Below are 15,102 nucleotides of genomic sequence, written 5' to 3' on the forward strand. Positions count from 1 at the left end.
AGATTGAAATGAACCATAAACCAAAATCAAATTACCAACCTTAACAGAAGTTAATAAAAGATGGCTTTTCTCTGAAAAGAGCTGGGTGCAATGTGATTCCGGGATGTGTTGCTTCTAGGAGAGTCTGGCTTACCTGTGTTGCTTCTGTGTGCCATGGCGGGGCTCACTTCTTTCGTTCCCTTTCTGTGGGAAAACCACTGCGGAGGGGCACCTAGCTGGCTCATTCGGTAGAGCATGTGAGTCTTGACCTTGGGGTTGTAAATTTGAGCCCCATGTTGGGTGTAGAGATTACTTAAAAATAAAGTCTTGAAAAAAGAAAAGAGAAAGAAAGAGAAACATGGCAGAATCACTGCATACCTTCAAGCCGTTTTGTCGTCTTGTGGCTGGAAGCCATCATTGTTCTGCTGCGTCCAACTTTAGCTGAAGGATATTTAAGTTGTGAGGAGTAGTGTCCACTTGGTCGTAGCATAAAGCTTGTGTGGGGCTGAAGTTGCATGGGAATGCTTGGTTGCAAGGTAGTCAGCTAGATAATCTAGAATACCCACATATTTTTAAAAAAGATTTGTTTATTTATTTGAGAGAGAGAGTGTGGGTGGGAGGGGAAGAGGGAGAGAGAGAGAAGCGACTCCCTGCTGAGGAGAGTCTGATGCAGGGCTCCATCTCACAACCCTGAGATCGTGACCTGAGCCAAAATCTAGAGTCAAATGCTTACCCGCTTAACCAACTGAGCCACCCAGGTACCCCTAGAATATGCACATATTAATGCTTTCGATTTTTGTGGAAAGAAAAACATAGAATTAAAAATACTGTGAAATAAATGAAATGCCCAGGATGCCTCTCACTTTGTTGATGTAGGTAAAGACTCTGATATTTTGAGGACTGTAGTTTTATTAAAAAACCATATATATTAAGTCTAGAAATCATAGCCTATAAAGTTTTGGGGTGCCTGGGTGGCTCAGTTGGTTGGGCATCCAGCTCAGTTTTGCCTCAGGTTATGATCTCAGGGTCCTGGGGTTGAGCCCCACGTCAGGCTCCACACTCAGCTTGGAGTCTGTTTGTCCCTCTCCCTCTGCCCTCCCCACCCCGTCTCAAATAAATAAATAAATAAAATATTTTTAAAAATTAAGTTTTAATAAATTTTGATAAAACATTTGGTAAAATCACAGTGGTAGAGCCAATAGGAACTCATTAGGGCTCTTACAGAAGAAGCAATTCCATGTTTTTAGACTATGATTTCATGCTTTGAGGCATAAAGAAAACAGCCCTAGAAAAGCATGTCTGCGATTTATAGTAGGGTCACATGGGTGAATGCAACTACAAAGAGCCATCCAAGCAGACCAGGTGTTCTGTTATGACCTCTGATTTATGTGACATTCCCTGGATCAGTGACAGTCACTGTAGGATGGCTCTGTCTTCAGGTTTTACTACCTTAAGACCTTTATTGTGAATATATCTGTTAGTTTGTTAGTAAAAATAATACCTTTACATTCTTAAGTGGTGTGCTGGAAGCAGACACAGAACACAGATCTCCAGGCTGTCACGACTGGTCCCTTTTGCTGCCCTAAGGTCATCTGTGACTGAGGCCCTGAAATCCTGGACCCTGTGTGTCCTGCGTGCCTGTCATAGTCAGGGTCTTCCGGCTTGGCCCAGACATTTGGAATGCACAAATGGTTTTCTACTCGTAAGTCTTGTCACGGGGGCGCCTGGGGGGCTCAGTGGGTTAAGCGTCTGCCTTCGGCTCAGGTCATGATCCCGGGGTCCTTGCTTCTCCCTCTCCCTCTACCTGTAGCTCCCCTTGCTTGTGCTCACACTCTCTGTCAAATAAATAAAAAAAAATCTTAAAAAAAAAAAAAAGCTTACTTGTTGCTTAATTGTCACAGTAAGCTACACCCAAAAGGGGAAATTCCAAGTGTACATTAGAGACAGGAAGTCCAGTATTTTCTAGGTTAGCACTTAAACCTCAGACTTACTTGACTCAAAGTCTTTGGCCATTTCCCCACATTTACTACCTTCAGCTAAAGCCCAAAACTTCAGGGGCACGTAGGCCTCCAGCTCTTTTGTCTTTGAACTAGGAAGTCCGCTCTCTCTCAAACCCCCACCCCGCCCTTCATTGTTTTCCTCCACCTCAGGCAGAATAGAATTTTCTAAGCTTCTGACTACTAGAACAAAAAGGCAGCCCTTCCCTGTTTAGTCCTTAGGCAGGCTGAGCTTTCCAAGCTGGCGCTTCCTCATTTACACTCTCTTCGCTTTTCTAAATCTCTTTCCTTCTTGTTACTCTTCTCTCTGTCCTGAATATCTGGACCTAAACCATCTTGCATCATTGGTGGGGTTCACCTTGACCATTCTCCTGGTTATGATACCCACTTAATCACAAATAAAAAATGTCATATGTACCTAAAATGTACAAGTTGCCTTGTGCCCACAGCAGAAATGGATTCGTTCCCCACGTGGAGGGTGGGCGAGAAGCTGCTTTTGAGTTTAACCCTCCGAAGTAGTAAAGTCAGGGCACACATGTGGTCTACATCGGAGCCGCCGGCCGTTCAGCTTGCTCCTGCTGTTGGAAAATCCTAGCAATGAGATGACTGAGACACAAGAATGTGAATCCCCTCTCCGCAGGGGGACTCTTTGCTACCAGCGGGGTACATAGCTGGGCGATTGTGGGTTCAGGATACGGAGCTGGGCTGCCTGGGGTTGAATCTCAGCTTGGCCATGTACTAGGTAAGTTACTTCATCTCTTTGTGCCTCCTTGTCCTCCGTAAAATGTGCCAAATGACTGTACTTTTCACAGGGTGGCTGTGAGGATTAAATGCATTAATACACAGAGAGCTTAGGCAGGTGCCTGGCAGAGAGCAGGCATGCGGCGTTGGCCCGTGTTGACGTTATGCCATCCTACCTTCTCCAGGGAGGCCAAGTGAACTGTCAAGATCACACATCTTGTCCGTGGTGGGTCCTGGACCGTGAACTCTGATCCGCTGGGCAGCAGTTCCTAAAGTCCCTGGCCTTAAGACCCTTTGTAGTCTTAAAAAGTATCAACATCAAAGAGATTTTATATTCCTGAGCTATATCTCTTGATATGTTTTATATTATTGATATAAATTGAAGCAAAAATTTTAAATATCACTACTGTTAAGACAAATGTCACTTTTAATGAAACGTAATTATTTTCCAAAATGAAAACTTAGCAGAATGGAATTGCTTTGCAGGTTTGCAGATCTCTTTAATATTTGGCTCAGTGGACAACACTGGATTCTCATATCTGCTTCTGCGTTCTCTCAGTTGCAGTGTCTTATTTTAGTTGAAGAAAACTGAGCCTTGTCACTCCAGACAGGATTCTTAGGTGCGGAGAAGTTATGATAATAGCACCTTCTTTCTCTCTTTTTTAAAGATTTTATTTATTTATTTACTTGAGAGAGAGAATGAAAGAGAGAGAGCATGCGAGCGTGCACGAGTGGGAGGAGGGGCAGAGGGAGAGGCAGAGGCTTAACTAACTGAGCCACCCAGGCGCCCCCATAGTACCTTCTTCATCACAGGCTTGCTCTGAGAATTGAATGAGAGATGTGAAAGAAGAGTGGAAAGTCCTGGGAGAGCGTGTGGCAAAAATTAGGGCCTCACAAGTATTAGCCAATGGTATGTCGTGGGGACAGGCCTAAACAGCATAGAGAAAACGGGACTCAGGGAGAGGGGCCAGTAAGCAGTGCAGGCGGGCACTGCGGCCTGGGACGTGGAAACCAGCATTGTGCGCTCAGAGGGAGCAATGGTGAGGGCCTGGAAGGAAGAACGATCGTCCCCCACAGCAGATTGCACTGATGCCGCTGCTTCTCTTCAGCAGTGATACGTAGAGTACAGTTGGCAATTCTTAGAAAGTGGGCACTGAATGGTAGAAAGGCAGGAGAAAGGATAAAACTACGCGCTGTTTGGATTAAGCATAAATCTGCTTGCAAGCAATTGCAAAAGCCAAAGTTTGGGGAAAACCTCTCAATACTTCTTGCAAAACCCTTGTATAATTCGCTTCTTTCTTCAGCCTTCTCACCCCTTCTAAAGAAAGGCGATTTTATTTCCTTCTGAGCCTGGTCACACGTTGCCACTCTGTTACCATCTCCAGTCTGGCAGAGGTGCAGGGATGGCCTTGTAGCAGGTCACTTGGGCCAGTACCATGCTTTTCAGGGAGTAACCACTCTGAGCCATCCAAGAGGGTCAACAGAACTGGGTTTTAAATGTTCTCGATGTTTGCCAGCCTCTCTGGGTTGGCCACTCTCGGCGATCAGAACGGTCAGAAGTTGTTTCTCCAGGAGCTAACCCATTTACCTTTATAAGTTCTATCCATTTTCTCTCCTGAATTTATCAGAAGAGATGAACATTCAGATAGTTGGGAGATGGACGGGAGTATCCCAGTTGACTCCTTTCTTCTTGGGCCTGCTGGAAAGACTGCGTTGGCAGACAGGCTGGACAGATCTGTAACTCAGGATGAAGATGGACCACCTCTTTAGAATAACCTTTATTGGTGGACTCCCTGTGTTTTTCCTTTCGGCAGCCTGTCACAGTCTCTGTCTTCTTTCGCCCTCCTTGAAGTGACTAAGCAGGTTGGGTGTCCTTTGTGTCCCCCTCTTTCTTCTGTACCATTAGCCAGAACGTGCTGAATCTTGCACATGGAGGGGTGGGGGATTTGAACGAAAGGTCGGCTGGTGGAAATTGTGTGACTTCACGGTCTGTGGGCATTGTTGAGGCCGCCCCATCGAGCGTGTGTCTAATGCTCTGTCAGCACATTAAGCCCTAAGGGCATGCAGGAAGACCATCTCATCTGACCAGGGTGACCCATAAGTGATCCTGAGATGGTGTGTTTGGAGAAATGAACCTGTAAGAAAAGCGAAATGGGGATTCGAGCGGTGATATTCAGAAAACATCCCTGCGCCGCTTGGTTTTCGGCTCGAAATGAATTTAAATGATCACTATGACCAGGCTTTTGGACTTTTTCTTGTCCTAATAATAAGCACAAAATCTTACCAGAGAGGCTAAACATTAAAGATGCTCTTCCCATAAACAAATCTCTTTCTCTGACATCTAAAAATGACATGAATATTACCATATAAGGTTGTTTAAACCATTTTTGATTGAGCAGCTTTATATCTGTGAATAGTTACATCACTGGAGCAAGAGGTGGTAATTACCAAATGAGCTCTCTGAGTTTTTATTTTTTTGTGTCTGGGAGGAGGGGGTATTATAAAAAGGAATATGTTCTTTTTTTCCTCTTCTTTTTCCCCTCCACCCACTTTGCTCTTATGTACTTTTATAATCCCTTTTTACACCCTGAATTTTTTCTGTTGATTTATAATTTACATTTTGCTTATTTATATAAACTATGTGAGGTTGCTTTCAATATTATAACATACGAGTCGGGAGAGTGAAGAGAAACACATTAGAGGGGGAGAGAGCATTGTAGCAGGAATCTGAGATGGGTGTTTACCAAAGCTGAGCCCTGAATTTGGATCTAAGCCTTCTAGAGGCAAGAACAGAAAGCACGTGTCAGGTTATGGAGTTCCTTTTAAAATCAGATGAGCACATGGATTTTTCTTAGTGTCTATCATATTTCTGTGTGAGAAATTTCCCATGTCTCTCGAGGATGAGGCTCGACATACCCCTGCTATCGCCATCTCCCCACCCCACAAGCCCGGTGAGCTCTGCACAAAACCTATGGGAAGACCACAGACAGACCCAGGGCTTCCAGCTGGTGGGAGGAAGCTGAGCCTTTTGGTTCCCTCCTAAAAGATTTCATTTTATTTATTTATTTTTTTAAGATTTTATTTATTTATTTGAGAGAGAGCATGAGAGGGGGGAGGGTCAGAGGGAGAAGCAGACTCCCCGCTGAGCAGGGAGCCCGACGCGGGACTCGATCCTGGGACTCCAGAATCATGACCTGAGCCGAAGGCAGTCACTTACCCAGGCGCCCCTAAGAGTAGATTTTACTGGAGTTGGTCCGAAGGCGACAGAGAGCACTCCAGGCTGGCCTCTGAGTCAGGACTAGCCCAGGCTTTTATCCGGGAGACCTGAGCATGATCGGATAGACCTCTCATGGGAAGTGGGGTGACATCCAGGGGGTGCCCTCTGAGTGACTCCATCAGCCCAGTGCAGTCAGGACTAGGAACCTCTTTCCTGGGTTAGGGGCCGTGTCTGACCTGCCTCAAAATCCTGACAAGTGTGAATGGTGTTCGAGTCTCCCTCAGGAATGAGAAAATGCATTATGTTTCTCTGAATCCCACCAGTGTCGATAGATACAGACTTTTGGAAGAGACTGTTGTCAGGGCAAAAGCAGTAAGTAGGAAGCTGTGCTGTCCACCACGCTAGCCACAAGCCACATGTGGCTACTGAGGGCTCGAAATGTGGCCAAGTCCACATCGAGATGTGCCTACACCACACTGCAAACATTGTGGGAAAAAGACTGAAGTAGCTCCATGGTGATACCAACATAAGATTTCTCAACACATAGTACTGATCACATGTGGACATGATAATATACTGAATTTCTTGGGTTAAATAAAATGTTATTAAAATTAATTTTACTTGTTTCTTCCCACTTTTTAATGTGGCCACTTGAAAATTTAAAATTAAATATGTGGCTCACATGGTCTTTCTACTGGACAGCACTGGTCTAAATATCTAGAATGTTTATCTAAATATCTGATTACTCCAGATACTCCAAATACCAAAACATTTGTCTGAGGAATGAAATTCCACTGTGTCCTCTAACTCCCGTGTTCTTTCTCTGGTTCTCTCTCAACAGATACGGCTCTCCACGTAGCATGTCAAGGACTACATTAATCACCAATTCCTTTATTCCCCACCCCCTCCACAACTTCCATTTTCTTTACACTTGCTTACCCCAGCCGTCTGCAGTACACCAGTTTCAGATATTTGAGCTGTGTAGAATCTCTGTGTGTACAGATGTGTGCTTGGACTTTTCTCTTCCTGAGAAATCTGAAGGGGCTGATTACAGAAGATCCGCTTACTCCTGGGAACGAGGCCCAGGGACTAGGCTATTGGGTGGTCTCTGGGCGGCCCCCGGAGCCTCCTTCCTTGGTAGTGTGCCGTCCCAGCAGACGCCCTCACGTGCCATTCCCTGGGGGGGATCAACCAAGTGCCGTGGAGGCGGGGGGCTCGTGCTCTGCTGCAGCTGTCTGGTTTCCTGTGAAATAAACACATTCCTTTATATTTTTAGGGAACAAAAAAAAAAAGTGCTGCTACGAGGTTCAAAATTTTCATTCTGAACACTTTTCCGAAACAAATCACCCCAAAGAAGCATTTTGAATCCCCCCCGGTCACATCTTTGGATCTGTAAAAACACCTTTTAAGAGGGCACCTGTTAAGAAGCAAAGCAAATTTCTTCAAGGCAGAAAAACAATCTGACAGTAGCGATGTAGAATTTGTTCATTCAAACACATCCATGTAAATGCAGAAAATCATAAAATTCACCTGAGCTGCTTGCTACTGAACCTGCAGCAACTAGTCTCAGCCAGCCCAGTTTGAACATCCTTCCTTCGGAAGTGTTGAAAATGCTGCAAAGTTGGATGATTGGAAATAGGGTGGCCCTCCTGGCCTCCTCCTCCCTGATCCTACTGGAGCTCGCATTGGGGATGGCCTCTTTCCGTAAGGGAACCATCTTAAGCTTGGTGGGGGTATGGCCAGTTGAAATTCAGGATCAATTCCAGCAGTTGGAAAAGGAAGCCTTGGGGCGGGGGAGTGACTGACGCATTTTTGTGCCTACGAATAAGTTGTTATTTTAACCCTTCATTGCTGAATGTTTATTTGACTTCTCTCTCTGGCATCAGATAGATTCATCTTCTTAGGCAGAATGTGAAGAAATCAGTATGGATGGATTTTTTTACATTTAACTATTGGTTTTTTCCAACATACGAATTTAAAGCTGAATCAACTCTTACTTCCAGTTGCGGATTTTAAAAGGATTGATTTCCAAGTAGGAAAGTCTTCAGGGAAGCTGACAAGGATTCAGTTAACTTGGTCTTGTGTGCTGCTACTAGTTTTGACAAATTTGAGGGTAAGTCAGTGACAACCAGACCAATCTCAGTGAACGCACCCATCCGATCTCGGTGCCTGCCCAAGATGAGTGAGCTGGCGCTGTCCCTGCTGCTGTCACCACTGGAATGAAACGTAGGCCGGGGAGACATTGAGCTTTCTCTTCGTTGTGTGAGTTGTAGTTCGAGGGCGTGTGTGTGTGTGTGTGTGTGTGTGTGTGTGTGTGTGTCTGTGTCTGTGTCTGTGTCTGTGTGCGCGCCCGCGCATGCATGTGTAAGGCACTGAGGACTGTGAATTGACTTCCAAACTTTTCTTGTATAAAATTTCCCTAACACAGCAAAGCTGCTTTGACTTAATTTATTTGTTAAATGTTGTACTTTGTTTATATGTGTTTTGTTTTTTGCGGGGGGAGTAAAGAGAAAGAAGAAGACCAATTCTAGTGAAATATTTATTTCACAAACATGACGATTTTGCATTCATTTACACTTCAAAAATTCTTTTGATTTTCTTATATTGCCAGTACTTGCCCAATAGAGCTGCTCCATGACTGTTTGCAGTCTGATAGAAGGGCCCTTGTAGGGCAGGTTTTGCAAACTTGATCAGGTAATAACATATGCCATAGATTATAATCTTGCTGTGAATATGTTTGGCTCTGATTTTAGAAGCTAAAACATTGGTCTTGGAGAGGATTGCCAATTAATAGTTGTCATACCACTATTGTCTATTATGCAACTGTATTTATGTGTGGAAATTGAACAAAGGTCAATAATTCTTTTTTGGGGCTCTCTTGTTAATAGATTATTTTAAATTCTCCTCAAAGTAACTTTTCCCTGGGTACCCCTTTTCTATTTCTAAAGAATTGCTTGGCCCTTTCATGTTTCAAAAAGAGCCACACGTTTCACTTGTAGTCCCGTATATTTTGATCTCCACAAAGGACTCACAAAATTCACACGACTTTTATTCACAGAGAAAGTTGGCTTTGATGTCTCTTAAAGATCATTCTGCTACTTGCTGATCAGCCAGTCAGTTCACCTAGCTTCAATCTTTATAGGACCTCAAAATTAACTTTCCTACACTGTGACTAAAAGGCGGGCAGATTATTGGAATGGATTCTACAGCATATTCAAGTGGATCCCTAAATATTACTTTATGTGGTAAACTAAGATCAGGACCATATCCTCTGTAGGACACTTTTTAAAAAGCCACATTTATGCAACTTTCATTTTTTTAAAAATTATTACTCCTTTACATTTGTACTCTAAATATAAAAACCGCACTTCTGAATGGCTGAGCCTGTGATTATATTTTTGTTTGTATGCTACTTTTTGTGAGAGAGAGAGAGAGAGAACGTGTGTTTCTCCTCTGTGAATAATTTTCTATCTCATGCTTCTTGAAAGTTTACTTTTTGATGCTAATAAGGGAATAGCCAGATGGTTTATACAAATAATCTCTACCTGCAGGATGGTGGATTGTTAAATTAGAGAAATGCTGTTTGGGATATCAAGATTTATGGTTGGATTCAACTTAACCAATTACATTTTTATAATGGAGTATATTCCTTCACTGACTGTATTATCAATTCATAAAGTGCTTTTAAAACTTTAAAAGATTTATGGTTGGAGACTAAAATATATTAATGCCAAATGTGTTTTGGTCAATTACTAGAGAATTCTGTACAAATGCATCATCTCTTCAAATGCTGTACAGTTTGCTTGTTTGAATGGCAGGTAGTAGGGAGAATAAGTGTGGAGTAAGACTTAAAGGAAATAGTATCATGTGATTACAAAAATTAGAATTCATAGAAATATTGGTATAAACGAAGAAATAAAAATATTTGTCTAGAATGTAGCATCTAGTGACTTTTTGATGCCCTAACTTCACATGAAGGAGTGATAGTTCTGTCCAAGGCCAGACTGAGCCATCACCAAGACTCATGGGGAATTATCGGTTCTCTTTTCCTAGAGGAATAACTGGAAGCAAATAGAAGTCTTAACAGTCCCCTTTTTGAAGTGTTTTTGTTCTGTTTTGTTGTTTTTAGCAGGGCAGAAGACATTTAGAGTCTGGCTACATGACCTATTGGGGAAGTTTTTCACTGGAAGGGGGTAGGGGGAAGGTTTCACTTCATTGTCTCACTCCTAATATTTTGAGCGAGCTAAAGGAACCATTGTAGTTTAAAGTGGTTTCATTTAACACTAACAATTTAGCCTTTCTAAAAGTATTGAAAAAGGGCTAGGTAACTGCTGAAGGAAGCCTTGCTCCATGAAGTCTGCTTACACATTTACATCTTGTGCACCAGTTTTAAAGACTTTTCATCGTGTGCAGATATAAGGGGAATAGGGCATTCTGTAGGATTATACATGTCTAGTTTGTAAAGTATGTAATGTGTACTGCAGATGTGTGTTCTGGGGCTTTATGTATCTGTACAGTAGCTCTCATTAAAAAAAAAATTTGTGGACAAACTTGTTTTGGTGGTTTGAGGGGGAAAATGGCCGTTTATACCAAGTAATGATGCTGTAATATATAGTACATGTAACAAAAGATCTGGAAGTAACCCTCCCCTGGCCCCGTGGGAAATTTTGGTTATCCTCTAGGTTCTAAAATGAAGATGTATGGATACTCTGGCAGACTGCATGTTGTATAATTTGAAAAATACTAAAAGTGGAAAATAAAATTGAGTTAAACTTTGTCTGGTCTGTTTTTTCTTGAGTTATCCTAAAGGCATTCCCATTGAAGGCCTCAATGCCCGTGTTGGGATGAACCATTGTCTGGCCTCAGAAGAAGAGTTCATTTCAGCGGACAGCCACTCAGACTCAAAGCATGAGTAAAGTCAGCCTTGACCTTTCTGCCCACTCCTTGGTTCGAAGATCTGTTTTTATTTCTTAGTGAGGAACCCAGAAAACCTGACATTTGTTCCTTCAGCACCGAAATGATAGCAACTGATATAAATAAGCGCCTTAAACACTTTTTTAAGGTAAGATTGAGTTAAAGGTCAGTAGACCAGGGTAATAGCTGAATTTCTTCTTGCCCAAGTAAAGCACTTATTCCAACAATATGTTAGCGCAGCGGTATTCTTCAGCTAATGCATCAGAGCCCTGCACACGTTGAATGTCGAAAGATTATTGGCATCTTTTGAGAAGGTTGGCATGCTTGTGTTCCTGTTTAACCTACTGAGAGTATTAATGTATAGGTCTGGGGTCTTAGGAGAGGACGTTGGAGTGTGAAGCCTTTGGAGAATAACGAAAGGCAGGCTGCAGGACGATTAGATACGCTCTCAGCAAGGAGACTTCTGTAGCTCAGGGCACTGGAATCCTGTGGCCACACAGGCATTGTGTATGTGAAACACCCTCATTCTTGGTTTGCTTAATGTTGCATGAGAGCCAGACAGTAAATTGCTTTAATCAATTAAAAACGGGAAGGATGGGTGCCAAATGAACGTTTGGTAAGTGGGATTGAGGGCACTGCAAATGATGTGCTTTTATGATGTCTTACCCATCTTGCTTGAAATTGTTATTCTCCAAAGAACTCGGAAGAGGCCGTTTCCAGATATCAGATTGTTAAAGGTGACTTATGTAGTAAAACTTCAAATGTGGATGATATTTAGGCGGAAGCCTGTGTATTTAAGATGGGAAAGCAGTCCTCTGAACTTGATGACAGAGCAAATTTCAGCATCAGTGGGCAATGACCCCACAGGTCCCAGAATGCAGGGGCTCTGCAGTGCAGGAGCATTGCACAGACACCCACTGTTCCCTGGGTTCCTGCAAGTCTTTCTCGACGTTTCCTGTTCCATCGAGCCCTGAATGGTGCTCGGGCTATGCCTGGGAAGTACAGAGCCCGTGAGTATCTGTGGGAGAATGTGGAGCTGAAGCCATAGCCTGCAAAGGTAATTACTGATGACGTGAGTATTGGTGGGTTTAATTGTGGCATTTGTGACAGGTTACATCTTGTGATTTGTCTTCTGTACATGATAAATGGAACAGAAGTAGGAGGCATCTCTCAGGTGACACATCAAATGAAAATGTGGGCTCACTTGACAAAAGGCATCCTGAGCCATGGGGTGTTTACTCTCCCTTTGGCGTTTGCTGGTTCCTCATCCAATCTGCAAAGAACACGACAATTTCTGTGTGGTTAGTTGGGCTCAGAATAGTCAAAGACTTGCAGAGAACCCCTGTGGATCTTTCCACTTTCTGCGCTGTGGATGGTGAAGGCTGGGATTCATCTGCTTTGCTTCCCCAGCGCCAGTGCTCAGTTTGGGAGCCCCTCCTGGTCCGGCACCCTCCAAACCCTCACCCCTCCCCGTGACCAGACTGCGAGTAATTCTCTTAGGCCTGCTCTTCAAAAAATGTACCGGAAGTCCTATTTTACTCCTTCAGAATGTATACATCAAACTAGAGAAATTGGCAAACTGGTTCCGGATGCCGTGTAACAGCACCAGAACCTCAGAATGCTCAGAAAGCTGCAGGAAGGAGCCAGTGAATGCCAGAGACTGTTCTGGCTGTGTGCCAGATACTGTTTTAAGTGGTTTACATGTATAAATCCATCTAATCCGTTTAATAACCCCACGAGGTAGGCACCATTATCTCTAGTGGGGAGGAAACAGGCACAGAGAGGTTCGGTCACTTGCCCAAGGCCTCAGAGTTGGGGAGGAGGAGTCAGGATCGAAACCTGGGCAGTCTGGTCCCGAGGTCTGTGCTCTGGGCAGCTGGTAACACTGCCTCTCAGAACAGTGCTGTGTGTGTGTGTGTGTGTGTGTGTGGTGATACCCACAACCAGCCTCAAAAATCCTTTTGTGGGGGCGCCTGGGTGGCTCAGTCGTTAAGCGTCTGCCTTCGGCTCAGGTCATGATCCCGGGGTCCTGGGATCGAGCCCCGCATCGGGCTCCCTGCTCTGTGGGAGGCCTGCTTCTCCCTCTCCCTCTGCCCCTGCTTGTGTTCCCTTTCTCGCTGTGTTTCTCTCTCTGTCAAATAAATGGATAAAATCTTTAAAAAAAAAAAAAAAAAAATCCTTTTGTGAAGAATTTATACCAAGTTTTATACCTTTGCCACTTTTCTGTTTTCTCCTGTCAGAGGAATCTGAGAATTCCTTGTTAGTTGAATTACGTTAGGCCGTCGAGTGCATCTGGGCAGGAGTCATCACAACAGTACTGAAGGAGGATGCCCCGCAGCAGGGGTGCTGGAGGATGCACCTCCTAAAGGCAGTCTGTGCGCCCCAGCGGTTGTCAGGATCCTTCTTCCATGCCACAGACACTTAGAAGGCTGCAGTCACTCCTGTCAGTTCCCTACTGTTTGCTGTAAGAATTTAGCTTAACTCATGTTCACTTTTTTTTCTTCTCTTTAGGACGTTAATGATCTCTGGTTGCTTTTTAAAATATATAACTTATGTCCTCTGCTGTTTAAGCTCCCGATAAAGCAGGGTTCTCTTGCCCCATCTGGGCCAGCTCTAATGGGAAGTCTGAGGGGCACTGGGTGGGTCCCCCTTCCCCAGGTCACTGTGAGGCCTTGGAGGAGGCTGCTCAGGGAGCCCCGCTGAGAGGAGCCGCCCCTACCTCACCTCCAGCCTTGTCAGGATGATTAATAGAGTCTCCTTTTAATGCTTTAGGTTTAGAAAAAGTACACATGCCAACCATACCACACATGCATCTGCAAGTCCAGCTACAGAAAGGGGCAGAAACAGTAAAGGGGGTTCCCTTGTGAGCAACTCCCCCCCACTCCGCTTTACCACAGACTCCATTTACCTGTGCCTCTCCCGTCTGAGGGTGCTTCTGATGGGCTACCGCAGAGTTGGGGAGGAAGGCTGGGGGCGGATTCGTCTGGTCACGGGTTGCTGCCTCCTTCAGGCAGGCTGCTTGCCTGCAGACCCCATCACCAGCCTGGCCTCTTTGCCCTGCAGCGCCCCCTTCTGGGGCATGCATGCAAAAGCGAAATACCCCTGGAGCGCTGACTCTCAGCAATGGCGCCGCTGAGTAATCCCAAAATGGAAATAACGAGGGACTTGAGACCTGGCTCCCACTCTACTTCGCACTGACCAACTGTGGGATTGTGGTGACGTTGTTTAGCCGTGCAGCATCTCAGTGGCCTCATCTCCATACCTGAATTACGGAGATGCTTAGCCCACCACTCTCTACTCTTCACATTTGGCTGGAGGATCAGACGAGAAATTGTGGGCAAGCATTCTATGAAAGTGCTACTTAAATAGAAGAGATTGCTGTGTCAGAAGACAAAATTCAACTGAGTAAATTTTGATGATCTTACTGGCTTTATTCAATGACTCATGAATTGGGCAGCCTGAATCTAGCAGATAGAAGGGAGCTCCGAGGAGGGGTACTCTTGACCTACGGGCAAGGAGGGAGTGGGAACATAGAGGCAAAAAGCATAGTGGTTCCAGCAAGGTCACTTTCCTTCAGGGGATGGCAGGGGTCTGTCAGGCAGATAACCTGCCTAGTGCTGACTAGGTGATTCCTAGTTGACTGCTTCAGGATTCCATTTCTGGGAGAGCGGAAACTGTAATGAAGTGTTGGTTTGCGCTTAGGCTAAGTGACTCCTTTTGGGGCCTGTTGTATTGTTCTTAATAGTTATTATCAAAAACTTCCTAGGAGAAGGTATTTTCTCCTTGGACTGCAGTGATGCCTTTACCCATCACCCCTGCTACTTAGCGGAGACACTGGGAATCATCTGATTCTACCCAGTGAGACTGTTCAGGGTTTCCCTTTCCCACACCTCCCCCTGCCAGTCCTTTTGGGGAAAAGCTGCTCTCAGGCTGTTGCACAGGGAGAGAATATTCCCTACCCTCCCAATAACTGCAGTGAGGGGGGTTTGGGGCCGGTGTCCATCTTTGTGCCTGGGGGCTGCTCACGCCCAGGGCTCCTGTGCATGCTCTTCACTCAAGGTCCTGACGCTGCCTCATGAATCAAGTCCACTCGGCGTCTCCAGAATCACAGCTCCTTCTGAGAGTCTACAGCCCAGCAGCATCTTTATCAGAGCTTAACAAGCTCCCCAGAGTGAGATGGGAGGCACTCAAGGAGTCACTTAGCAGAGCCGGAACACAAAAGCACCCTCGGCTTCCGCCAGCGTCTGGGAGCAA

General features: G+C 44.8%; 1 protein-coding gene across 1 annotated transcript in view; it reads left to right on the forward strand.

The window, feature by feature from the left end:
- The window catches only part of KIF5C (kinesin family member 5C), a 147,013-nt gene extending 136,302 nt beyond the window's left edge, over positions 1-10,711 (forward strand). The window contains exon 26 of the mRNA XM_036092566.2: positions 6,776-10,711. The gene's annotated coding sequence lies outside the window, so the exon portion shown is untranslated. The remainder of the gene's footprint in view (positions 1-6,775) is intronic.
- Positions 10,712-15,102: the final 4,391 nt, after the last annotated feature.

This window comes from Halichoerus grypus, chromosome 4 (genome assembly GCF_964656455.1).
Source record: "Halichoerus grypus chromosome 4, mHalGry1.hap1.1, whole genome shotgun sequence".
Lineage (NCBI taxonomy): Eukaryota > Metazoa > Chordata > Mammalia > Carnivora > Phocidae > Halichoerus > Halichoerus grypus.